Source organism: Macrobrachium rosenbergii, chromosome 4, assembly GCF_040412425.1.
Source record: "Macrobrachium rosenbergii isolate ZJJX-2024 chromosome 4, ASM4041242v1, whole genome shotgun sequence".
Lineage (NCBI taxonomy): Eukaryota > Metazoa > Arthropoda > Malacostraca > Decapoda > Palaemonidae > Macrobrachium > Macrobrachium rosenbergii.
Genome location: NC_089744.1, coordinates 70,170,725 through 70,198,422, shown reverse-complemented (window position 1 = coordinate 70,198,422; position 27,698 = coordinate 70,170,725). Strand labels below are relative to the sequence as shown.

The 27,698-nt window shown below is 36.6% G+C and overlaps 1 long non-coding RNA gene across 1 annotated transcript in view; it reads right to left on the bottom strand.

The window, feature by feature from the left end:
* The window catches only part of LOC136835665 (uncharacterized), a 75,460-nt gene extending 52,705 nt beyond the window's left edge, over positions 1-22,755 (bottom strand). The window contains exons 1-2 of the long non-coding RNA XR_010852230.1: positions 22,635-22,755; positions 11,745-11,793 (exon numbers count right to left, since the gene is read on the bottom strand). This is a non-coding gene — a long non-coding RNA (uncharacterized lncRNA). The remainder of the gene's footprint in view (positions 1-11,744; positions 11,794-22,634) is intronic.
* Positions 22,756-27,698: the final 4,943 nt, after the last annotated feature.

Here is a 27,698-nt window from a genome sequence, read left to right as displayed (position 1 = left end):
TTATGTCGATAAGCAAACATGACTTTACGTTGCATATAATTTGCTCTAATCATCTCACATTATCTAATGATTCTCTCTCTGAACGGATCGGTAGCATTTAACCCAGTTTTGCCTAGACCTACAGACGACAAACTCCAGATTTAATCGCTGGCCTCGCATATCCTTACTACCAGTTTCGCTCAGGGAATATTCGCTTTGTAAATATAAAAGCTTGACTTCAAAAGGAACCGTTTATGAAGTAACTGGAGTCCATGTTTCATTTATCGTTACGCATTTCCGCATGACAAACGACTACTGGTTCGAAAAATTATATTAGGTATATCTAGAGCTACTTTTTTAATATCGATAAGCAACACAAGACATTGATTTATATATAATTAGCTCCAATCATCTCACAGTTTCTAATGGTTCCCGTTTTAGTGAGATTCGTTTCTCGTACTTTCAGGATATATCTGAAGAAAAATTATTACTAGGAGCTATCGAATATTTAAGAAATGATGACGCAAATTTGTTAACTCTATAACTAAACTTGGGCTAATTTACATAAGCTTCGGCAGTTTTCATCAGAATAACAGTAATTTTTTCACCTTTAATACTTTAATGAAAATTTAATTCTTAGGATAAAACGAAATCTGCCCTAATACACTGTAACTCAACTATTAATACAATTAATGACAAAAAAAAATGGTTGTGTTCTAGACCAAAGCATAATTATGTACTTTAAGTTGAGTTTTAGTTCTTGCACTTAGTGTGGAGGGGGAGCCGTTATAACAAGTGGCACGTTGGAACATTCAAGGTAAATCCCTCCTCCCACTACTACCACCATTCCATTGCAGTCTTACAGTAGTCATATTACGAACCCCATTTTCGAAACTGTCAAAATGATTTAGGCTGAAGTTTCACAATGAAATAAGGAGAATATGAATTGTGCGAGCAAGAGATTTACAACTCCACCTTACAGGTAATGGCGGGACGCTTCCGAAGCAACAGAAAGTGAACTCCCACGCACCATCCAGATATCTGAATGCGACGCTGGCGCCCTGACAGCAGACTACCATGAAGAAACGCTATACTGTAACTACCGACTTCCCTACGGTCATGTGAAGTACTTCATTAACTTTGTGTGCAAAGACGATTTCAAAAACTACCAAGAAATGTAAGTTTAAAGTTTCATGACAGAATGTGTTTCAAATCACACACATAATCACACACAAGGACGTTAACGCAGGTTCCACAGGATTCTGAATCATCGATACTGACACGCCTGTGATCGAACTCAGTCACTGCAAGAAGATGACATTCTAATCGCTGGCGTTACGAGCGAGAGAACTCACGGTTAGAGGAAAAACCCTTAGTGTCTATCGATTAAAAGTGCATCAGCTGACAGGTTTCTAAAGATATCTAGATACACATCAGGGAACGTGATTAACTGACTGTTCTCGGGAACCGTCATGCGCTACATCATAAAGATATAACCTACGTGGCAGCCATGGGTTTATATACGGTGTAAATCTCGGTTACTCACAAACATACGTATTCACATATATATATATATATATATATATATATATATATATATATATATATATATATATATATATATATATATATATATATACAGTATGTATATATACATATACTTGGTTATTCTTTTCTTTTGCAATTCCATATTTTTTCCAACTACCCCATTTCTCTAACTACGAGACTTCAACATACGCAACATAAGATTGGTTTCTGACCACACTCACACACACACATACATACATATATATATATATATATATATATATATATATATATATATATATATATATATATATATGTATGTATGTATGTATGTATATGTATAGCCCTACAATCTCTTACAAATGAAATGGAACAAATTATCCGCAGTACCTCGAGCTCCCTTACGTAAGTGCATCATTCACCTCCGTCTTGCAGACAATCTTGTTTCCTGGGTGTTGAAGACTGTCATTCGAAAACCTCTTACCTCCATTCTCTCCACATGAACAGACCACCTCAAAGCACAATTCCTGCTGCCATTCCTTCTTTTTGCTTTTGCTTTGAAGTCCCTGAAATACCTTTCAGAGAATACGCCAAGAAAAAAATCCAAAGTAAGTCACCAACAAACACATAAATTCAAGATTTTATTAAAAGCGGTTATTGTATCATTTCCGAGAGTCGCGTTCACCTGCTCCTCTGACAAACAGCAGTGTCGACCTTTGGGAGGCCGTTTTCACCATGATAAAAAAAAAAGGATTTGTTTTTCAATGGCCTTGGCTTTCAAGTTGGTCTGATTAAAACTAATCATTCTTATCTTATTACGGACTCCTTTGATATCCGTGATTAAAGGGGCAACGTTTTAATACTCGGAGTATTTCATCTCTCTCTCTCTCTTTTCTCTCTCTCTCTTATTATCATGATTTCATACATAATCTCTCTCTCTCTCTCTCTCTTACTATAATGATTTCATACATAATCTCTCTCTCTCTCTCTCGCTCTCTCTCTCTTTCTCTCTCTCTCTCTCTCTCGTTATCATGATTCGTAAATAATCTCTCTTTTTGTTATCATGATTTCAGGTATAATCTCTCTCTCTCTCTCTCTTGTTATCATGATTTCGTAAATAATCTCTCTCTCTCTCTCTCTCTCTCTCTCTCTCTCTCTCTCTCTCTCTCTCTCTCTCTCTCTCTCTCTCTCATTGGCAAGTCGACCTAGCATCCACCACTGAAACATCTATAAAAATCAGGTTTGAAAAGAATGTTCAAGGTTATCTAATATAGTAACCCAATTTCGCTAAACAGCAGTTTTTACCAGATACTGAAAGTTGATATCTTCATAAATATCTAAAACGTAAAATTAAGAGGAATTTCTTAGCGCCACAGAAACAGAGCTACGAATAAACGAATAAGACTTTGAGTTGAATTGAGTTAAATTGAACTGAATTTAGAATTTAGGCCAAAGGCCAAGCACTGGGACCTATGAGGTCATTCAGCAATGAAACGGAAATTGACAGTAAAAGGCTTGAAAGATGTAACAGGAGGAAAATCTCGCAGTTGCACTATGAATCAATTGTTAGGAGAGGGTGGAAAGTTAGATGGAAGAAAGAGAATATGAAAGGAGGTACACTAAAAGGAACGAAACGGGTTGCAGCTAGGGGCCGAAGGCAAGCTGCAAAGAATCTAATTAATGCCTACAGTGGACCGCATGAGGTGCACTGACGGCACTACACCCCTACGGAGATGAGACTTTGAGGACCAACATGAGTTAAGTAGTGAAGTATTTTGAACCTACTGCCTACCCCAGGCCCGTGCCCAGAGTTTTTTTTTATGGGGGGGTTTCCCAAAACTGGACCTTTTCTTCTATATAATATGTTATTGCATATATAGGTATATACTCCCAAAACTGGACCTTTTCTTCTATATAATATGTTACTGCATATATAGGTATATACTCCCAAAACTGGACCTTTCCTTCTATATAATATGTTATTGCATATATAGGTATATACAAGACGAAATACTTGAAAATGTTATTTTAGTTATATTTCCTACTATTAAAGAATGATGTTAATGTTTAATAACAAAATTTATAAAAGAAGACCTGCCAAAAAAAGATTGTTACTTATTAATTTATAAGTACAGTTCAATGAAAAGGATAGTCACAGAAAATATGGACTTCCAGAATTTTTTTTTTTTTTTTTGGGGGTCGTTCGACCACTCCTGTACTCAGGACGACAAGACCAAGGAACGGCTTAAGTAACCAATCAGTCATTCGAAGCTGAGGCATAACTAAGGCAACGCTGATAGGGTGTCAAATCTTATCAGTTACCAAGAACCTAAAGCCCAGTTGCTGATAAGAATAAGGGTGTAGAATATATCATTTGGCATAACAACTTACATAAAAAAAATACGAGACTGAAAGAACGTTCGACGCTTTAAACTCAATTTGCAACTAGATTCTCTCTCTCTCTCTCTCTCTCTCTCTCTCTCTCTCTCTCTCTCTCAGGAGAAAGACCCGCCTCTAAAGCAAAGTTACAGTAAATGGACAACCTTCTTCAGACTCTGACCTTTTACGTACGAATTGTCATTAAAAAATGTACTCAGAATTTTCCTTTTCATTAACGGAAGTACAGCAGGATACTTTTTAAAGAATACTGATACACTCCCACACACATAGATACATGGTCTGTAAAATTTGAAGATAGATGTTACAGAGTTAGCAGGAGGAGTCTATGGGTGCAACTGGCAGGATGAAAAAATGAAATGTTAAGTGAAGGAAAATTTCCATGTATATGTATGCAGGAGGTTGGATAAAGTAGTCAAAATGAAAGTGAAAGAGAAAACAGCACGATCAAGTAACAAAAATTTTGAATGCAAAAATAACCACTGTGCTAAGATCACAAGTGCTAGGCCAGTGGAACACTCCAAGGACGACCGCTCATCAACAGACGCAACTCAAAATGGATCCCAGCAACATTTCCTGCCAAGAAAAAAGGGGTGTAGGACTAGTAACCTCACCCTTCAGGGGAAATACAAAAAAAAAAAAAAAACAAACGGATGTATCATTACAATACCACCTCCTCCAAAGGAAAAGTTTGGTGAGATACATACATACATACATACATACATACATACATACATACACACACACACACACACACACACACACATATATATATATATATATATATATATATATATATATATATGTGTGTGTGTGTGTGTGTGTGTGTGTGTGTGTGTGTGTGTGTACATTGTAATAATCCCAGTGCCCTCTTAATTTCTCGATTTCCTCACACTTTTTATAAAATACGCTTGTCTCTACAAAACCTTATACCCAAGAGCATCTTTATTTGGTTCTTCAATTGGATCTTAGGCTTTGTAGTGACAAATATATCCAAAACGTGTGAAGACATCAAGAATTTAAGAGGGCATTGTGTGTATTTATGTATGTATCTATAGAGCCAGTGACATTAACAAACTCATGGAAATCTAAGATATCTGATTGCCGTCAGGCCTGGGTTAGATAAGGATACCCTATTTGCGACTCTTTACAAAACCATCCTTCTCAACAATGAAGTCACCAATGACGTCTGTCCGATACAATACTCGTTATCAAACAAGTTCGACGAGCCTAGGCTGAACCGCTGCCAGCAATTCATCATTTTCTGGTCCCACGTCAAGGCAAACATGACCTAACCCAAGTCATTTTCTTTATGACAAAGAAACAATATAAAATAGTCCCATATTTTATTTAAATCCAACAGACTTGAACAGAGTGATCCCGATTTCTTGACTAACAAGGAAACTACGGGTTTCTTCTCAACCAGAGGACGCCTGAGCAGTAATCTCAATTCATTCACAAAAAAGTAATATAGGGATTGATACCATGTTTTCCTCGTATCGAGGACTTTTTATAACCAGAAAACATTCACTGAGTTAAAAAGCAGGGACAGATTAAGAAACACAGCAAAGATGTGAGCGCTTCAAATGTGAAGCTGATAAATTAGGAAGTGATGATATCGGCTGAATCATGGCGCCAAAATTTCCATGACTTTAAACATGTTCTAAATCTCATTCCTACCAATGCTCAGAGTCTGATGAGATTTCTCTCAAATCAGGCTCCTAAGATTTGTGGCATCTCAGGCGCTGATATTTGGGAAGAGTTGCTAGCACAACATACACACTAACAGTATGCACATTATTTATTTGTGCTGATGCCAATGCCTGCGACAGTATGTAAAATTACACTGAATTTTTTCGCATGCTCATGTCCTTATAAATCATTTTGATACAAAAATGAATTGTAAAATCGAGATTGAACCCCTCACATTCAATTATCTATGAAGGTTCTCCAATAGCCAGAATATATTCATGAACCAAGGATATTTACACATACTTATACTTGGTTCTCTGATAGCTGCATAACTTAACACAGAAGACAAAAGAACCTGAGGTCAATATACCTTCAGTTAATCTATCAATACGTAGTTGGGGACTACTGGACGTGGAGTCAATTCTTTTGCTGGATAAAATAGTTGAAAATAAACAACGCTAGGCAAAGCATCCCAAGCATATTGCACGTGCAACAAGCAACAATGTCAGAAATATCAAGGCATCGTTTCTAACACGATCAGAAAGGCGATTATGCCTCTTCTCGCAAATCTCGAAATGCGCTTTGGAAACTCATCACTGACCACCAAACAGCTTAACGACGTCCACTCTTGAGGTACTGCGCACTAGACCTATAGTTTCAGTGATTTATCAGCAGAGGCTTTTCGAACAGCATACTAAATCATGAGCCTTTTCTTCTTCTTCTTCTTCTTCAAATAAAACCTCTTACCTGCTGTTAGCTATCTGTGGTACTTCTTTCGTTCAACAGTTCTCTCTTGCTAAAAGGATCGTTCATGTTGCTCTCTCTCTCTCTCTCTCTCTCTCTCTCTCTCTCTCTCTCTCAAGATAATACGGTCACGTTCAAGAATAAAAGATGAAAACGTGTATGGACCGCTGGCAACAACAAATAGGTTTGCCATTTCATAATCGGTGAGTCCTTACTTGATATTCTTTCCCTCCTAAACTTTGTAACCTTAAACGCCATCTCTTAGTCTCAGCTGCCAGACTGGCTCTATTCTGCCCCGCTGAAGTGAAGCCAAGCCGCATGGGAGAGTGATACGGAGGTTGCTTTAGACTTACGTAACAATCCTAACAAACCAGTATCCGAAAGTACCCATAAACTCGTTTGAATAAAAAAGGGTGAATAAAAAAAAAAAAAGTGGCAGGGTTCATTATTCAGGGTAGCTGAAAGAGTAAATGGCGAGGGGTGTTGGTTCATTTTTTTCTTTTCCACGATGAGCCTAACTTAGAGGATAAAGATGTTGCATCATCTACAACTGAAATTTTCAATTACTAACAAACAGGTCTTTTTACCTTCGATAACGATCGGACAGTATCACGTCTAATTTCCTTAGCAAACATTTTAAGGACTCAACACAATTCCATAATATTAAAAATTTATTTCCATCGCCAAGAATGAAGCAAACTAAATGAAAAGTATAAATAATAGGTTGAAATGGGAATATACCTTGATTTACATTATATATTCAATACACTTTCACTGTGTCCCAAAAAAGTCACAGGAAAAAAGTCCAATTAATCTTTCCCAGATAGCGACCCCTAAGGTTTTTAACCCCGTATGTATCCACCTTTGCGGCGTGTTTAGTACAAGCCCTTGGGGATGACCGTAAAAACATACACAAAAGACTCTAAATATCATAAAGATAATGACCCTCAAGAAATATTAGTCCTAGATAACGACCCGCGAAAACCCTTGGGGGTCACTATCTAGGAAATTTCCAAAATGTTTTCAGTTTTATTACTTTAATTGCTTTAACTGCCAACACATATTAATGTGACTTTTTCCTGCGACTTTTTTTTCCTAGCCAAATCTGTGACTTTTCTGTTACTTTATTTCCTGTGACTTTAATACCGGGCACCCTTATTCGCGCCCCCCTACCAGCCCCAAAGGCGCCCTGAAAAAAAACTGTAAATTCTACACAATAAAATCTATAAATACATATGTACAAAGACGCACACACACTATATATATATATATATATATATATATATATATATATATATATATATATATATATATATATATATATATATATATATATATATATATATATATATAATTATATATACACATTATTATGTATATAATTATGTATAATATATATATATAGATATATATATATATATATATATATATATATATATATATATATATATATATATATATATATATATATACATAGGCAAACTTCCCAATTATTTATCAAACATAATTAACTTTGACAACCTTCATAAAGATAATATGAAAAATTCAAGAAATAATTTTACAAATTTTCCTCTCAGCTTTCCGCATCTACATCAGGGGCAAACCACTTTTGCAAGATCATCATGATTTTTACTGGAAATTTAAATTACAAGAAAATAAAGGGCATCAGCGCGCACGTGGCTCTTGGTCCTTATATAAATCTTTTACATTTGGTCGATTACTCGAAAAATATTATGAATTATTTTCTCCCACTGACAGGAAAACGTTCCTTTTCTGAAATCACAATGGATGGTAATCTTCGAACAAGTGTTTTATCAACAGTTTTCGTTCTCTTTCCCCAAATCAATCCTCATTTGCTGAACAGCTATCATTTGCAGTGCGTGAAGGAACCAACTGTAGTCCTACCCCGATTTCTTTACGTAACTCACCAAGCCATCTCTTCGTAACTTTCATTGTGTAAGATCTCTCTCTCTCTCTCTCTCTCTCTCTCTCTCTCTCTCTGGCTATTCTTTAATTTCGCATCATTCTTCCAGTCTTCAGATTTTGAAAAACAATGAGAAGCCTCTTGAACAAACCACAAAAAAGAGAAAACCCCTACATCATCTCTCTCTCTCTCTCTCTCTCTCTCTCTCTCTCTCTCTCTCTCTCTCTCTCTCTCTCTCTCTCGATTCTTTGATTTCAGACCGAAAGAACGAGAAACCTCTCGAACACACCATTAACAAGACAGTTCTCTCTCTCTCTCTCTCTCTCTCTCTCTCTCTCTCTCTCTCTCTCTCTCTCTCTCTCTCTCTCTCTCTCCTTTGATTTCAGACAGAAAGAACGAGAAACCTCTCTGAACACACCATTAACAAGACAGTTCTCTCTCTCTCTCTCTCTCTCTCTCTCTCTCTCTCTCTCTCTCTCTCTCTCTCTCTCTCTCGCTGACTATTTTCTATTTTCACATCAGTCCTCTTGTCTCCAGACTGTGAAAAGACAATGAGAAGCCTCTTGAACAAAATAATGAAAAAGAGATACCTCCTCAATCATTATCTCTCTCTCTCTCTCTCTCTCTCTCTCTCTCTCTCTCTCTCTCTCTCTCTCTGTGACGCCTGGGCCTCTCGAGTCCCCTAATAATACTTGAAAGTATCGGTTTTATGTTTCCACCTGTCAATATCTCGGGTAAGTGGCAACAAAAAATGGTTCTGGGGGAAAACAGTAGGAGCTTCGCCTGGCTGGGAAATGGAATTTGAAGAAACGCCTCTTTCATGCAGTCAGTGATTCACTGTTTGTTTGTTTGTTTATTTATTTGTTAATCTTTTTTATTTTTCTATTCATTTATTTATTTATTTATCGATTTATTAATTTGTCTGTTTTATTTATTTATTTATTCATTCATTTATGTATTTATTAACTCTTCGTTTTTGCCTGTACGATCGTGTGTTTCTAAACAGCAACAATTTCAATAAAGAATTTTTTATGGATATATATTCCTAATCTTAACTGGGGTTTCAGCACGATAAATATAATTTTTTTTTTTTACACCAAACTACAAGTATTTGCAAAAACCTCTCTCTCTCTTATGCACATAAATTCCTGTTCTTAACTGGTGTTCCAGTAAGTTAAGTAGAATTTTTAGTCGCCCCAAACAACTAGTATTTATAAAAACTCTCTCTCTCTCTCTCTCTCTCTCTCTCTCTCTCTCTCTCTCTCTCTCTCTCTCTCTCATGCATTGCATATAAACTGCCATTCTTAATTGGGGTTTCAGTATGTTAAGTATAATTTTTAGCTACCCCAAAAATTCTCTCTCTCTCGTTAAAATAAGCATCCTATCTCTGGATCACCTGAGAACAATCAGTCCTCTACCAATCATTAATTCCCATGACTTTTGACCCCTAACCCCTCGCCCGCCCCCAATCCGAAGGTCACTAACCTCTTCAACTTTGTGGGTTTACATCGTTCTCATGAGTGGCTTGCTTTTATTTGCCCAGACCGAACGATATTTCACTGGGGAATTGCTTTACTGCTTTATTGCCCTCGCATTTTTTTATGCTCAATAGACGATCCTCTACTGGACGCTGGATACCCAATCTGATCCTTCTTTCAACAGAGGAAACGCGAGTGTGGCAAAAGTAAAAAAAAAAATAAAAATGATGGTGCTGTGGCCAGATTTTATGTGCTTTGTCTCGATATTACTTAATATATCTATACTTCTAACACCAATCTTGTTTATTTTACTGTGCCCTTCAAGAATGTACATATCAATTTGTTTTGAAACAACTAACGAAGTGTTAAACTGTTTTGAAACAACTAATGAAGCGTTACAGTTTTAACTACAATGGTTATGCTAAATATTAAACACAGGTATTCCTACTTAGTAAAGTAATTATGTGTACAAATCTCACTGGATAATAAGGAATGACGCAGATGTAATGAATTCTAAGTCTATCCTCACCTAATTCAAGAAAGTCGGAAATAATACATTTAAAATGGAGCTTGAATATTAATTGCTATGATTAATAAAAGGCAATCATTCGACTGACTGGTCAAGCCTAATCGTGTTTGGTCTAATCATTGTGTTCTGTTAACTGACAGAGCCCAACTGTAATTTCTGACTGGTTGGGCCTAATTGTGACCCATTGCGGCCTATAATAGACCCCTAAAATCTGTTCCAAGTTTCTAAACTATTTTTCTTATGGAGGATAGCCCTCTTCCCCACTTCCCAAAAAGAAATAACAATCCCCTCCCCCCTCCCACACAGAAATAACTATCCCTTCTCCACATAGAAATAACCATCCGCTCCCCACTTTCCCGAACAGAAATAATAATCTCCTCCCCCATCCCCACACAGAAATAACCATCCCCTCCCCCTTTCCCCACACAGAAATAACAACCCCATCCCCACACACAAATAACAATCCCCTCCCCCACCCCCACACAGAGATAACCATCCCCTCCCCCCTTTCCCACACAGAAATAACAACCCCATCCCCACACAGAAATAACCATCCCCTCCCCCCTTTCCCACACAGAAATAACAACTCCATCCCCACACAGAAATAACCATCCCCTCCCTCCCTTTCCCACACAGAAATAACAACCCCATCCCCATCCCAACACAGAAATAACCATCCCGTCCACCCCTCCCCCACACAGAAATAACCATCCTCTTCCCCCTTCCCAACACAGAAATAACCATCCCCTCCCCCCTTTCCCACACAGAAATAACCATCCTCTTCCCCCTTCCCAACACAGAAATAACTAGAGATAATTTAATCAAGAGCGTCGAAAGCAGGCAATCCAAATTAAGATTTCGATCAATTAACAGCCTGAAACTGGTCTAGTCTGCAAGGCGACACCACATCCAACTGCCGCAAAGGAAAAAGGAATGTAAAAATCTGGTTGGAAAACACAAGACACCGTCGAAAAAATCTGGACAGCGGTAAAGTGTTCCAGGGCAGTTTTTAAAATTTTTTGCGATATTCGATATTTTTACAGTGTGTGCATTTTAAACTGCCCGAAACGAAACTTTTTTGTTTTTTTTTTACCTTGCGACAGAAACAGTTGGGTTGCATAAAAATTAACCTATGCCATTCCATGGTAAATTACACTGATGGGTGAATCACAATATGCTTCTATTACAAATATCATTAAAATATATTATCCATACAATAAGCATAACATTACGGCTACTACTACTACTACTACGTACTATTACTACTGCAACTATTTTCTCAGGAACCTTTTGACCAGGCATTAGAGGTCAAGACTGTGTTTACCAAGAAAATTAATATCCCTAGAGCGAACGTAAGAAAAGGTATCCTGACAGGTGTTTTGAGGTCACCCGAGATGTACGGAGGCCTGTCTTTATGTACAACAAAACATCGGCTGAAAAATCTACTAGAAAACATAAGAGACCGAGTATTTACCTTGAAGCAGAGAGGCTGTATCACCAACTGAACCGTCCTTGATTGAATCCTGTTAAAAAGAGACACAGAAGATAAAGTACCTCGATCATGAATTTCAAGCCAATGGCCCCTGAAGAAGAAGAATAATAATAATAATAATAATAATAATAATAATAATAATAATAATAATAATAATAAAAATAATAATAATAATGTGAACTACATAAGCTCTCACAGGCAATGCTGCAGTTACGTAACCCACCAAAATTATGGAGGAAAGAACTGGGAGGGAAAAAAAGGGACGGGAAGTGGAGACAGAAAAACACATGATGTGTTTTTTAGGATTCCAACTGAGATATGATCACGAAGTCACACACGAAGTCACAGAGCTGATGGATGATTAAAGACCGATTCAAGACTTGTGTGAGCAACGGGAGAGGGCTGGAGGCAAAGGGAGACGGAATAAATATGTAGCGCCGAATTAACGGCAAGAGCATGAGAATGAGAAGGCCTCTGATAATGAGGAAGAAAAGGGCAGATTAGATGACAGAAGCCTAAAAAAACATCTCTAAACAAAAACAGGTAAAAAATGCGCAGAAGTTTCTTCGGCGGAAACTTCGGCGCAGTCGAGTCTTCTGTACAACGTACAATGCTGTATGAAACTTTCAACCACTGCCCAAGAAACTCTTAGCCGCGGCCCATGAAACTCAGCCACTGTCTGGTGGGGGCCTCAGCCACGGCCCATGAAACTCTTAGTCGAGGCCCATGAAACTCAGCCGCGGTCCGGTGGTGGCCTTTGTTGTTGGTACCTATAGCAGTGCCAGAAGTACGATTAATGCTAACTTTAACCTTAAATAAAATAAAAGCTTGGGCTAGAGGACTTCAACTTGTTATGTTTGATGACTGGAGGGTGGATGATCAACATACCAATTTGCAGCCCTCTAGCCTCACTAGTTTTTAAGATCTGAGGGCGGACAGAAAAAGTGCGGACGGACAGACAAAGCCGTCGCAATAGTTTTCTTATACAGAAAACTAAAAAACTTAGCAAGTTTTATACCACCTACAAGATTCACAGTGATTGGACAAAAACCCATGAAATTATTTCATAGAAAGAAGTAAAGCCATGACAGAGTTACGATTACAAAACACCGCTCTATTCCACAATTTGCAAAACTTATTTGGAGATATTAAGAGAAATGAAAAGATGACCAGCTATCACCACGTTAAGAAAGACTAATATTTCTTCAGATTTTTCCTGACAAATCATACTGGTAATCTGAAAGAAGAGGACAGGTCGAAGTGTAATACCTGACGCTACGGAATGTCAGTTGAGTAAATAAGGAAGTTACCTTCCTTTAACATGGACTGAACCAGTGCATTTTTCATGGTGAATGATTTAACAATGGGATAATAAAAAAGACAGCAAAGCATAAGTGTCAAGTATCTGAAAATTCCTTGTGGAATTATGAAGGAATAACAAACAAGATGTCTTGCCCCTTTTTGTGGGTGCAAAGAATCTTGTAGAAATGCAGAGAACATTGGGGAAGGAATACAATTACTTTAGAAAGTAGTGTCAGGAGAATTGGCATAGCTGAAACGGGAGCTAAAGATTGGGGTTTTTCAAAAGGTAAGAAAGTAGTAAAATCATCTGGGTGGAGAAAAAAGTTCGAGCTCAATCTGCAGATAAAAGTTGATAGTTTTACTAAAATCAAACATTTTAGTTAGGGATGAGACCAGAAAGTCACATTTTTCGTAACAGGACAGAAGCGTTAAGTTTTGTCTCCAATTATTTTTAGGTAATGGTTCCTCCCAAGAAAAATGGTGAGCAAAATGTACCAATTGGACAAAAATGTGCCCAATATACCAAATGCACCTAATGGACAAAACGCACACTGTATGCAAAACGTATGCAGTGAACAAAATGCACCAAATACACTAGATGTGCCCAATAGTCGAACTTACCTAATATATAAAAAGTACCCAATGGACATAATGCAGCCCAACATACCAAAAGTACTCAACGAAAAAATTGTTATATGTCGGTACAATTGTCCGTTGGGTATAATTAGCTCATCAAGTTCATTTTGCCATTATGTCTGCCCAAACAAATATAAAAAACTATAAAACTAAATGGAGAATAAGAGCATACCTCTTCTACTGATTCAGAAGTACATATTGGCACTTTCTATGTAGTTTGGCCATCATTGCTTGCTTTGCTTATTTTATTACGTTTATGGTTTGGCTTCACACTTACAGATTGGGGCCTGTACCCCTTTTTTTTACTTTTTCCACTAATTTCCATTTACAAATATATATTTCCATATATTTATATATATATATATATATATATATATATATATGATATATATATATAATATATATGTGTGTTTTAAATTTACATTTTCATAAAAATGTGATATATATATATATATATATATATATATATATATATATATATATATATATATATATATATATATATATATATATAATATATGTGTGTATTTAAATTTACATTTTCATAAAAATGTAAATTAAAACCAACGTAATCATCCTAAATATTTTGACCTCAGATACCAAAGCAGTGTTGTGTTATCCTACCGGAAAACTAAAGAAAAAGGTTCATTTCAAAACCAAGTATCATAGCTTATAAACAACCAGTAAAAAATGCGCCTTAGTTTCTTCGACGCAATCGAGTTTTCTGGACAGCCGCTACAGCGTATAATCAAAGCCACCAAAAATAGATCTATCTTTCGGTGGTCTCGGTATAATGCTGTATGAGCCGCGGCCCATGAAACTAACCACGGCCCGGTGGTGGCCTATCCTTTATCGTTGCCAGAAGCACGATTACGGCTAACTTTAACCTTAAATAAAATAAAAACTACTAAGGCTAGAGGACTGCAATTTAATGATTGGAGGATGGATGATCAGCATACCAATTTGCAGCCCTCTAGCCTCAACGATCTGAGGGCGGACAGAAAAAAGTGCGGACAGAATAAAGCCGGCACAATAGTTTTCTTTTACAGGAAGCTAAAAAAGCCAGATAGAACACAGATATGAGATCGTATCACCAGTAGTCTTAAACTTCAAGTTTTGTCGAATAAATCAGTAATTTTTTCACCTGACTGACTGCGTTGGATTCCATATAATTTACTGGTAGTATGATATTCATAATTATGGCAAAATTAAAATCATTCACCAATATAATTTACTAATAGTATAGGATTCACAGTATTGGCAAAACTTAAACCATTCACTATTCTCAATGTTACGCCGAATTGAATACGCAGGTAAAATTGTTAGCACATGCGAAATATATCTCACAAAAAATAACCCGTGAATAGCAACTCCTCTAGGAAAGCACATATCCCGCCTCACTGGCGAATTCCAACTTATGGTTTCCATTAACTAGTTACTGTTGCCAGTAGTAGTAGTAGCAACAGACGGGATCTGCCTTTTGCAACGGCTCCTTTAAATTCACAGGACTATAAAGAACACATCTGAAACTGATCGCAAAAATGATCAAAACTTTCAACGTCCAAGAAATTTGGCTGAGAGCCAAAATGCAGATTTGCATCGAAAAAAGACGAGAACCGGGTACATTTCGTCCGCCACCCACCCCCTTTTTTGGGGGACGGCAAAATGTCGAATATGCATTTTTAGAATCTTTTGAGTTATCTGCATCGACGATGATTTTATCACTGAATTCTAGTTTCAGCAAAGTACCAAGTCTGTCTCTCTCACCATCAAGGATGTAAGGTGAGAGACACACACTTGATACTTTGCTGAAACAGATCAATACAGGAGGTCAATGATAAAACAGGAGGTTGATGCAAAGATAACTCAAAAGATTCTAGGAGGTCAGATATTTGCTGAAACAGATCAATACATCCGACACTGTCAAAACAGAAATACAGGGACGATCACATTTAAAACCACCGTTGATGCAGAACCAAAAATTCTAATACTGCAGAACCGACAAAAAAAAAGGATTTTTTACAATTTTTTCCCATTGGGTAAATAAAATCAAGTTAATCAGAATTTCGGAAAATACACGAAATTTTGTTGCGGACAATCTTCAGGCACGACAAACAGGAATAGTAAATAATCTTTTAATAAAAGATAAGACAGAGCTGAGACAAAGGTTTTCATAAACCGATGACACCAGTGCCCGAACTCTTTAAATCATCTCTTGTTTGAATTTCACTGTCCGGGTCAGAATTAAAAGCCTCTATATAACGTGTTGCGTATTATAACGCCTTAAACAGCTATTTTACTCCAAATTTTATTTTCACTTTGCCACAGTCTAGACAACCTGGCGGCAGGCTGCCGACTGTCATTATCGCCCTATATATAACCATTTTTCCTCAAAAGGCAGGACTATATCGAGGTGACCCACTGCCGCTTGTACCTGACTCCACCATTTGGCTTTGGTTTGAGCCATATCTTTTATTGTTTTCTGATATACATATATAAATGTGGGCATTTCCTTTTCACCCAAATAAAAAAATGAATTTCCTAATCCCCGTCCAATAGCAGTGATATCAGCATTAACATCCACATAACACATGCATAAACGTGGAAAGTGTTTATGTAGGTTACTGAATATCTACTTGCTTACCCTAAGAGTATTTAGTCATCATTTTTAGTACTTTTAAACTTATTTCATTAATACTGATGTAGTCGAAACTGAACCGGGAAAAAGACTAAAGTGTGGCTCTACCACAGCAATCAACGGAGGCAGAAATATTTTCTTGGCCATCTAAAATATTTATCTTAAAAGTTAATTATTATTATTATTATTATTATTATTATTATTAAAATAGTTTAACCAGACCACTAAAATAGAGACCACTGGTTAACGGCCCTCATAGGACTGGCCCAAAGGATTAAAATGAAATGGCGTATCAAGTCTAGGCCATAGGCCAAGCACTGGGACTAAATGACGAACGAAAAATGAATGTTAAAAATAAATATATAAAAAAGGCATAAGCTTCCTCACTGGAATACAACCATACATCAAATACATTTACTCACGTTTCCATCTGCACAATAAAAACAAACAGAACTCTGAATAAGTCAATATTTTGAAAATTTTGTGATTTTTTTTTCATTTCTCAACTCTGTAAGAAATTTTGATGTTTTTTTTTTTTTCATTTCCAGGCGTAAGAAAGGATGTGACGGTATTTGTTGTTCATGTGCCTTGTGGCATATCTACCAAGTTATCCTAACCTAACCTAACCAAGCATGGACATTTGTCTCTAAGGATACTATTAATGTACAGTGTTTTACACATTTATGTACCATTAGCTAATGATTTGTTCTCCACTTAAGGTCGCTGACTTGTCAACCCGCACGTGATATGTATGCGATAATTTTTTACTGTAATGTAGACACGCCCACATAGGTCAAATGTCAAATACGAAACTGACCTTACTTGCTAATCTTGAGCTAAAAGACAGAAGCTTCCAATTTGGTATAAATAATCTAATAAGGTCCCAGTCCACTTTGAGAAGTCAAGGTCAATGCCAAGGTCATATAAGACATAAACCTTAAACAAAAGAGATTTCGTAAATTGTGTTTATAAGCTAATAATCATGCCGAAATGCAAAATGGGGTCAAGGTCATACTTATAGCTGTCTAGTGTCAAACAGGAATGTAACCTTGAATATCACTTTTGAACTATACAGGATAAATTTTTCACACCTGGCAAGTGTCTTAAGGGGATAAGGGCCTTCTTGCAGTTAGATTAATCACCCTTGGCGGAGGTTTGTAATCTTCAAACGCTCGTCTAATTTTCTTTGGCCTACTCCGTTTATTTAAGCAGTAACTGGGAAAGCCTATTCAAATACATTTTAGTGACTGAAGTTTTATACCACTGGTTTCATGCATTTCGTAACTTCCTTTGGTGCCTTTAACATATTTCTGTTAGGCAAGTGGCTTAAAAAACATTTTCAAAGTTGAAAACATAATACTTAATTCCACATAGCATGTTTTTTCAATTATTCAAGGGCAACTTCTGTTACAGCACACTGTACCAAATGAAACACAATACTTGTGATTCACGTGCTCTCTCTCCTCGCTCTGTGACGAATAGGAAAAGTATATATGCATGTATACTGTACAGTATTCTCTCTCTCTCTCTCTCTCTCTCTCTCTCTCTCTCTCTCTCTATCTATATATATATATATATATATATATATATATATATATATATATATATATATATATATATATATATATATATATATATATATATATATATATATATATATATATATATATAATATATAAATATAATATATATATATATATATATATATGTGTATATATATATATAATATATATATATGTGTAATGTATAAAATTATTTATATGCAGTATGTATAACTGAATCACGAAAATATAGAACGTGATGAATATATAAATAAAGACAAAATCCACGAAGGAAAGAGAAACAATGGATTGCTGCCAGGCCTTTCGACTTACAGTCCTTTATTTAGTAGTCTGCTAAGCAAAGGACTGTAAGTCGAAAGGCCTGGCAGCACTCCATTGTTTCTCTTTCCTTCGTGATTTTGTCTTTTTATCTTTATTATATATATACAGTATATATATGTATACACACACATATGTATATATATATATATATATATATATATGTATATATATGTATATATATATATATATATATATATATATGTATATATATATATATATATATATATATATATATATATATATATATATATATATATATATATATATATTATTCTTGCAACGAAAGCATTAGTTCGTGAGGGATAAATGAGTATACGAGTAAGATTCATGAATGGGATATCCAATAGACTAAGCAATTCGTATCTTGTTAATTTCTGCCATGTCAGTCACCGTTTGTACAACACTAATCATTTTAGTCCGCTTCCTGTGCAAACTCGGACTATTCTCAGTGCGCACAAACAAACAAGTAGGCTACACATCGTTCTGTACGCGTATTGTGTGTCTCCATATGTCAAAACAACTTAAAGAATCTCTTTATTCTAAAGCATAGTCTACCATGCAGATTTCATTAACGTTATTGACTTCACGTTCTCGTACCACCGTCAAGCCGCATAATAATTTTGCAACGACAAAGGTGAAACGTGGTGTAATTGCTTCAAGTCTCTTTACTCGGTTTCGCCCGATAACGGGAGCGCGCGGGCGCGGGGGTTTCTCGTCATAACGGGGACCCGTTGGTTTGAACCAACCTACATTCGGAGAAGCAGACAGTTTGACTGTCACAGTCTGTGCTTAGTGGCCCGTTCGGGGTTCACTGCAGAGTACTTGTGAGAAATTGTTGTCGGTAATTACGCCTTCGAGAAGCCTCCCAGTCTTCTTGGCCTAGTCATTGTAAAAGACTTGATTCCTATAATGAACACTGATAACAAAATTGTACTACACTCCTAAAAATATGCAAAAGCCCTAGGAGAGCTGTTAATCAGCTCAGTGGTCTGGTAAAACTAAGGTATACTTACTTTTCACAGCGTCAGCGTTCTGGTATTTACTTACTATTACAAGTAGTCCATAGCGTCAGCGTTCTGGTATTTACTACATTAATTTTATGTTCTCAAAACTGTGAATATCGTAACATTGCATTTTCCACAGCGTCAGCGATCTGGTAATTATCAAATTCACTTCGAGTTCTCAAAATTGTGAAATTACCAAATTCACTTCAAGTTCTCAAAATTGTGAATATCATAACACTGCCTCATTTTATGTCTGGTTATAATGCTAATTCATTCACTGACGCTCAAACGTAAGTCTAGGTTTTAAAATTTAGCAGAATCACCTAAGAATATCTTCGGAAAATCCCCCTAACATCCACCATCCTATTTATTCCTTTATGCCAAACGACAATACATCTTAAAATTACAACTAAAATGGAACGAGGTGTGAAAACAAAGCTGTTTTTCTGCAACGATGATTCCTCCTTAGCAACGGTATTGGCCTGGGGGCAACAGTGACAAAAATAATGACTCACGATAAGTCTCATGAATACATAAATGCTCAAGTCTCTCTCTCTCTCTCTCTCTCTCTCTCTCTCTCTCTCTCTCTCTCTCTCTCTCTCTCTCTCACACACACACACACACACACACACACAAATATAAGATCATACGACTGTTTAAATTATAAACATTAACATAAGCATAATTTTACGCAATTCATGTGTGCATATATATATGCGTGTTTACTTTCAGCACTACAAAGAAGGAAAATACATACAACTGTTCTTAAGTACATGAAAATATGAAGCGTAATTTTTTTTTCCAAAGGAGCATGTTCCCTGCTCCAATGACTGATCAGATTCTCGACCGAGTTTGTGTATGCACATTATCAAAAGTGTTTGACAGATCACAGTACAAAGTGCAATACATTAGCCATACTATCTTAGCTTCTCGATTTCCTGATTTCTGTTTAAAAGCTTCCCACTGACAGCCTTGAAATCTGAAATATTTCCTCCCAATGTAGGATTCAAACGGACACTGATTAGCAGACTGAGGTCAGACCTAAACCACTAAGTGACACAGTGGTTTAACGTTCAGCCCAGTCTTCTCACACTGTATACGAATCAGTCCCTCGAAGAAGGAAGTATTTCTTCATTCTTTCCTTTCATATATCAAGGTTTTCCAAGTAAAACCAGGAAACAGAGACGTTAGGAGATCACTCTGGCGGTTTCTGTATAAACATTTGGTGAATATGACCAGTAAATTCTATAGTAAAATGCCTTAGCAACTTGATTCCTACCGATTTTATCTCAGCCTTGAAGGGTGCAATTTACTTCGTTGGTGGAACATCAATCAACTTCTTTATCAGGCTCTTTTCCACTTTTAGTTTTCTGTAAAATAAACTGTTGTGCCGGCTTTGTCTGTCCGTCAGCACTTTATTCTGTCGGCACTTTTTTCTGTCCGGACTTTTTCTGTCCGCCCTCAGATCTTAAAAACTACTGAAGCTAGAGGGCTGCAAATTGGTACGTTAATCATCCAACTTCCAATCATCAAACATACCAAATTGCAGCCCTCTAGCCTCAGTAGTTTTTATTTTATTTAAGGTTAAAGTTAGTCATAATCGTGCATCTGCCAACGATATAGGAAAGGCCACCACAGGGCCGTGGTTAAAGTTTCATGAGCTGCGGCTCATACAGCATTATACCGAGACCACCGAAAGATAGATATATTTTCGGTGGCCTTGATTATAAGCTGTACAGAAAACTCGATTTTTTACTTGTTTATACATGTTTCCACTATTCCTCTGCTTATTTTCCTCCTTCCTCACTTCGGACATCTTCGAAAACCTTTCCTCTGTTTGCCGTATTATGTTCCACAGGATTAAAACCATATCGACAGAGGCAGACAAATTTTGAGTTGTTTGGCCACCATTCCTTCCTATTTTGGTCTACTTATAAACGTTCGAATATATCAAAATCAACGTTCAAATGTGGCAACAGAAAATGTCTTTGACGGAATTTTAAAGAGACGTGTTTATGTCAGTCTGAAAATCTGGGAGCTTTCCTTGTTACACCTCTTTATTCGAGATGCTTTCCAAATTTATGGTGAGTGTTTTCTCCCGTCAAACACTACGCTTTAACCTCAATACTTTCAGCGTTATTAAATGAAGCAAAATCAAAATAATACATCCCACCAACACCACAAATCTTACATCTGCATGAAACAAGCTTTAATTACTCTCTCTCTCTCTCTCTCTCTCTCTCTCTCTCTCTCTCTCTCTCTCTCTGTATCGATTTGGACAGTATCATGAAGACTGTTTAGTTATGGACTGTAAGCTGTTCAGTGCCAATTTTTCCCAAGCCATGAACTGCATAAAAAGTAAGTCTGTTCCACCACTCAAACTTCTGTCTTCTCGTTCCGGATTATCCTTCAGACACTGTTCTCTGGAGTTAATTATGGAGCAGCGATGCAAATACCGAGTGACGTACAATTTCTAGTCACTGAGATTCAGTACTGAAGGAAGTATTGACTTCTTTGTGTTCAAAATGAAGCTTACCAACAAAACTCCCATAATAATATACAAAAAAACATTACGCAATGCTGGGCTTCCCGGCTTGTTCCATATGAAAGAAAAAACCTACTACCAAGATCCCGAGAGAGAGAGAGAGAGAGAGAGAGAGAGAGAGAGAGAGAGAGAGAGAGAGAGAGAGAGAGAGAGAGAGAGAGAGAGAGCCAACTTTCCACACCCTTCACTGAAACACCTACATTACCTCTTTTCTTACAGGGTAGACTTGACATGGGTTGTCAATTCAAATGTTTTTAATTTTTTCTATATAATACCGTAGCACCTGGTGAATTAACTCACCATTCCATCTAAAGTGAAGTCATCCTTTTCAAAGAGAATGACAGACTGTGTCCTCTGGGTTAAAAACAAGCACCGGTTAGAAGAGGACATGGGAACACACTGTACACTAGGAAAGAAAACGCTGACGCTAGCATTTGATGCAAAATAGGGTCAAAAGCAAGCAACGAAGGTCCCTTACGAGGGGGGAAATATCAACAATAAGTCATTACCCCATGGACAATGGGAGACTGAAGGTATGCCAAGTAAGCCAAATGAAACATCATATCTCTTTGATTGAGCCCAAGAGGTTATCACTCCATGCGACGATAACTCTTCATTAATCGGCTCCAAATCACGATGCAGGCAGATCAGTGTTCAAATAGCACTACAGTGGCATCTTGCATAAGGATAAACAGCGAATATATCTGCAAATGTGCAAAGTTTCAAGATTTCTTTAATCTCGAGAAGGTCACTGGAGAATCTGCTGTAACTTTACTCCATGATTTCCCTAAGTGGCTGTAACATCATGCAATACAGTAATCAGTTCACTGAAAAAGAAAAAAAATATGGAAATAAAGCACTTACCTTACCTCACAGAAGAGGAATTTGGTCGTCTGTGCGGTAAGATAAACTTCACGGGCATACGAGTCACACAATCCTTTTGGGGAATTTTTAACACTAGTCACGAAAGGTAACCTGAAATTTATGAATAGGTGAAAAATATTAAAATAATGGACATAAAGTTGTAATCTGTTTATTCCATTAATTACACTAATGGAAATTAAGTAAATCACTAGAATATAAAAATGTTTTTGACAGAATTAAACGCATAAAATCTTAAAAATGAGATATTTGCATTATTGTTAACTGAGTAAATATTTAGCAAAAGCCATCACAGAAGCTAAGAATAAATGTAAGAATAAATGTAAAACCAGAGACAAATTTTCTAAAAGCCAGGCAATCATGTTACTCAATACTAATGGATTCTTAATTTTTTCTCAAGATTTCTTATATATAAACCACATATTAATAACAGCCGCTACGATTTCTACAATGCATACATTTACCAATGAACTGCAACTCTATACCTTTGCAAAAATATAAAAAAAAAGTCAATGGGATGGTTTAGACTGAGAGGTTAAGTACCACACTTATCCTTTCAAATTGCAGACCTACACTGATTCAGTTCATCCAACTGGAAAAATGTGTTTTGTCCATCTAAACTGCTATCCCCTGGCTTGAACTTTCATTACTGCTGAAGTATACTAAGCTAATTACCATTCAACATACACTTTCTTAAATGTCCATTACCTTGTATGGTTTGCACAGGGCAAGATCCAGTGAAGACATTGAAATTCTTCTGATAATTTGTCTGGCCCTCTTTTCTTTCCTGCAGAACATTGGAAAATCCTTTGGCCCTGCTACTGACATATCTAATGACAAAACTACATCAACTTTCTTGTTTATAGATTAACTCCTCACAGTAAATTAATTTTTTTCATAAATTAAAACTTCCCTTCAATTTATCTCCTTTGTTATCAGTTCTTCAATCACTGACTTTAGTTTTATACTTCTCCTACCTTTGCCTTGTATTATCAAGTTACTTTCACATATTCTGCCATTATTCATTTTATTCATCTTCGCCTCTGATCTTAAAGTGCATGCAACAGACTTCAGTTCTCCCAATCCTCTCCATATGACCAAACAATCTCAAAACGCAAACCAATCTTCCCATCTATAAACACTTTTTCCCCTGTATCTTTCCTGTATCAAAGCTTTGAGTAGAAACAAAGACATGCTAAACAATCCTAAATGAAGGTTTTGTTGGAAACAAGATAATATTTGCACAAATATTTTGGTACTCAGGAAAAACAACAAAATGTACAATCTAATCGAAGTTCCATTACGTTAATTTGTTAATACAATTAAGGATAGTCATTGCAATGCCTTTTATTCTCGATGTATGAAATCTTTATACATGCACGAAGCAAAGGGTGGTTTGAAGGTCTACTAGTGAAAAATCAACTTTCTTAGTTACACAAATACAAAACCTCACAAGACCAATATGAAAAAATTAAGCTTACCAATGATTTACGGCATGTGAGGGTTCCAGAGACAGGTAAGACCCGCTGTCCTAAGTTGGGTTAGGAAACACCCTCGTATTTCGTTCGGTGATTTACAGTACTTCAAGTCTGAATATGCTGGTGCAATTTTCACATTTTTTTGTTTTTCATTTTTGTTTTGCCTTGAAACTGAAATTGGCTACAAATATGGACTATTTTTTTTTTAGCTCTTTATATTGTGATTTACGCCTGATTATTCCTGGTGGTGCAATTCACTCGGTTTTAGTTTTCGCCACTAAATATACAGAGATGGTGACATATAAAAACTAGTTGTTTGCACCAACACTAATAAAAAAAATTATAAAATAACATGAACAGTTATTCAGTCGATGGTCCATGCATCTGACATGAAATATACAATATAAAAAGTATGGTTTTCACAAAACGTATTCCAGTTACATATACCTTTTAAACACTCCCCACTTCCCCTCTACAAAATTGCAAGATAAATAAAGTAAACTGGCTTGTTGAGAAATGCAGTACCCCACATGAGGATGGCAACTGTCTTCCTCGTATAAGCAAGGGAGCAAAGAAGCCTCAGACAAGAAGGATACCACATCTCTAGTAGGTTAGGTATAGCCTATGTGTATTTGGGTGGAAGTTTTCACTTTTCTCTTGAAGTTCTTTCACTTGAGAGAAAAAACGAAGCATGTGGCTTAAATACTGATGCACTGAGAACGTTATGTTTCTAGCTTCGTTAATTTGCTTGTTTGTTAACAAGATTGTGAAGGTTAACCTGCTAATTTTTTGCTAAACTTTTACCACCACTAGGCCATATTACTAGCAACAAAGGATTGAATTTTGAAGTTTCGTCATAACTGTTTGAGGTCAGGTTTTGGGGAACAGCAGAGCATAACCCGTGATTTTACCCCTCAACAATCTTCAGAGACTCACAGGCCACATGATATCTCAAGCACAGGGGTAAATATGGTCTATAAAGGGTTTAAATGGCCTTTGCCTCCACAGAGCAAAATCTTTAACACGTATTCTTTATATATACCAGTTCTAGGGGAAATGCTCAAATATGTTCTAGCCAGTTTTCATATATACCAGTTCCAGGGGAAATGCTCCAATATGTTCTAGCCAGTATAATGTAAAACACATGACAAACAATATTGCCGCGGGACGCCGTGTTTGGTTCGATCCTTCGGGGGCGATCGCAAAAACAAGTAGATGGTAAATTTCCCCAATTATCTCACCTGTACTATAACATATAGGTAATTTTTCGGAAGACTCCAGCCAGCCATTTCCGAAGGTGCCAGCTAATTTTGCATGAAAAACCATTTTGGATTTTTATGCAAAAATGGCCAGGAAATGATAAGGTAGTAAAAGAACCCAAAATACCAACCTAACGTAAACTAGGGGTGTTTACTGGTTACAATTTTGCCTTAGCTATGGAGGGGGGGCTGGTATTGTCTTACCTACAAGTCCTTATTTTTCTCTGCTATTAGGCATTTGCGAAGGTTATGTATTGAGAAGAAATTTTTGTTTTGATGTGATTTACCCAAGAAAAAATATAAATTATAAAGCGGAGGTGGCTGGAGTCTAACGAAAAATAACATATTGCCCTAACAGAGACCTAATAAGGTCTCTGGCCCTAACATTGGTAATTCTAAAAAAAAGTTCCGCGGGACGTCGTGTTTGGTTCGATCCTTCGGGGGCGATCGCAAAAACAAGTAGATGGTAAATTTCCCCAATTATCTCACCTGTACTATAACATATATACCATTTCCTCTATTTTCTGACACAGATTTTCATTAATAAACTATATTTCCAAATGGAGCTCTTCTGTCGAACTACCTTACTTTTAGCCTAGCCTAGAAACAAATTAGGCCTATGACGGCGGAAAAAAAAACATCCAGCACACAGTAAATGAATGGTCTCTAATTTGGGCTACTTAATTTTACGCCATCAGAATACATCTAGCCCTTTTATATGACCCGTTTGTAACTTACCGAGTAAATTAACACATCAACAGCATAGTTGAAGAAGTTCATGACTGGTGACGACACACAGGGATTGCGGGAGCGCTGCTGTGATCTCTTTGTTTACTGCTGCACCACTCTATTATCGTTGAATCTCGTTCACATTTTCATATTTTCTTTCGTGCTTCAGTCGATTGAAAAGTCGTCCTTCAAATTTATCTTTAGTTTTCACTAGATGCTTTACTACTGCAAGACTTGTTGCTTTTTTTAACTCATCCCCCTGAAGAGTATCAAGTTCACCAATGAGTTTATGAATTTTCGAGTACTGGCAGATACAATCTTCTTTCACTGCATACTGTACCCTGTAGGGTTACAGTATTCAGTGCACCTCGTGCGTTGCACTGTAGGCGTTACTTAAGGTTCTTCGCAGCGTGCCTTCGGCCCCTAGCTGCAACCCTTTTCGTTTCTTTTACTGTACCTCCTTTCATAATCCCCTTCTTCCAGCTTACTTTCCATCATCTCCTAACAACTGAGTCATAGTTGCAACTGCGAAGTTTTACTCCTGTTACACCTTCCAAACATTTTACTGTCAATTTCCGTTTCAGCGCTGAATGACCTCGTAGGTCCTACTGCTTGGCCTAAATTCTATATACTCAACTGAATAGCCTACTGTATAATAATGCAAGATAAAGAGGACTAGTGCTAATATGGCATCAAATGTAAAGGAATGGACTCATACCCTTTGCAAAGTCGAGCACTTCTGAAAGGTCAAGTTTAATCAATTATATGACTGTCCATACAAATTACTTAAAAATTTGCTTAGTGACGCTAGCACATTGTCTGTCTGTCATAAATACAAGGCCCAAACCAATATATTTCATTAACGTGTGCACTACTCAGTAGTCAAAAATAAATCACAAAATATGTTAGCCTTCACTGTCATGCAAGCAGTCCTGTTTCATAAAATTAACGGTAAAGTTCACAAACAGCCACATCCAATAATAGTTATGATTACACCAAACTTAATTTATGAGTCCAAAAAGGTTTGATTTGTTCATTTGTCTGACAAACCTACCCGTCAGCATCCTCTGAGGATGAAACATTTTTATTTATTTATTTATTTATTTACTCCTCTTCCGCTCATTTATCTACTCAAAATGTCAGTGGTACATTAAACCTCTCTTACCACCAGCAAGAATGAATGATTACGTGATATAAAGGTTGTTTATCAAGTAACTAAAAGGCCGTTAATTCCTCGTGCTGATAATGCGTAGTATTACACTGATATTTAAAAAAAAATGTTATCTTCTTACATAATGTGTTTATTCTATGAGTTTCCAACACTCATGTTATCACAGTATAAGACGACAGAGCAACTGAACTGGCTACTTACTCGACTGATGACTATAAAGTGGATCAAAACATAATTATTTCACTGTCATTCATTTTCATTTACGAAGTTTGAAGTTCTTATGATCCTTTCCTTAACTGTTACGCAAAATATGATGAATATACCATTCAAAAAATCACCTGAATGACAGTATCATCTTCTCAGATAAAAAAAAAATCAGTAACTTCCTAGCTCTTCCAGAGACAGGACA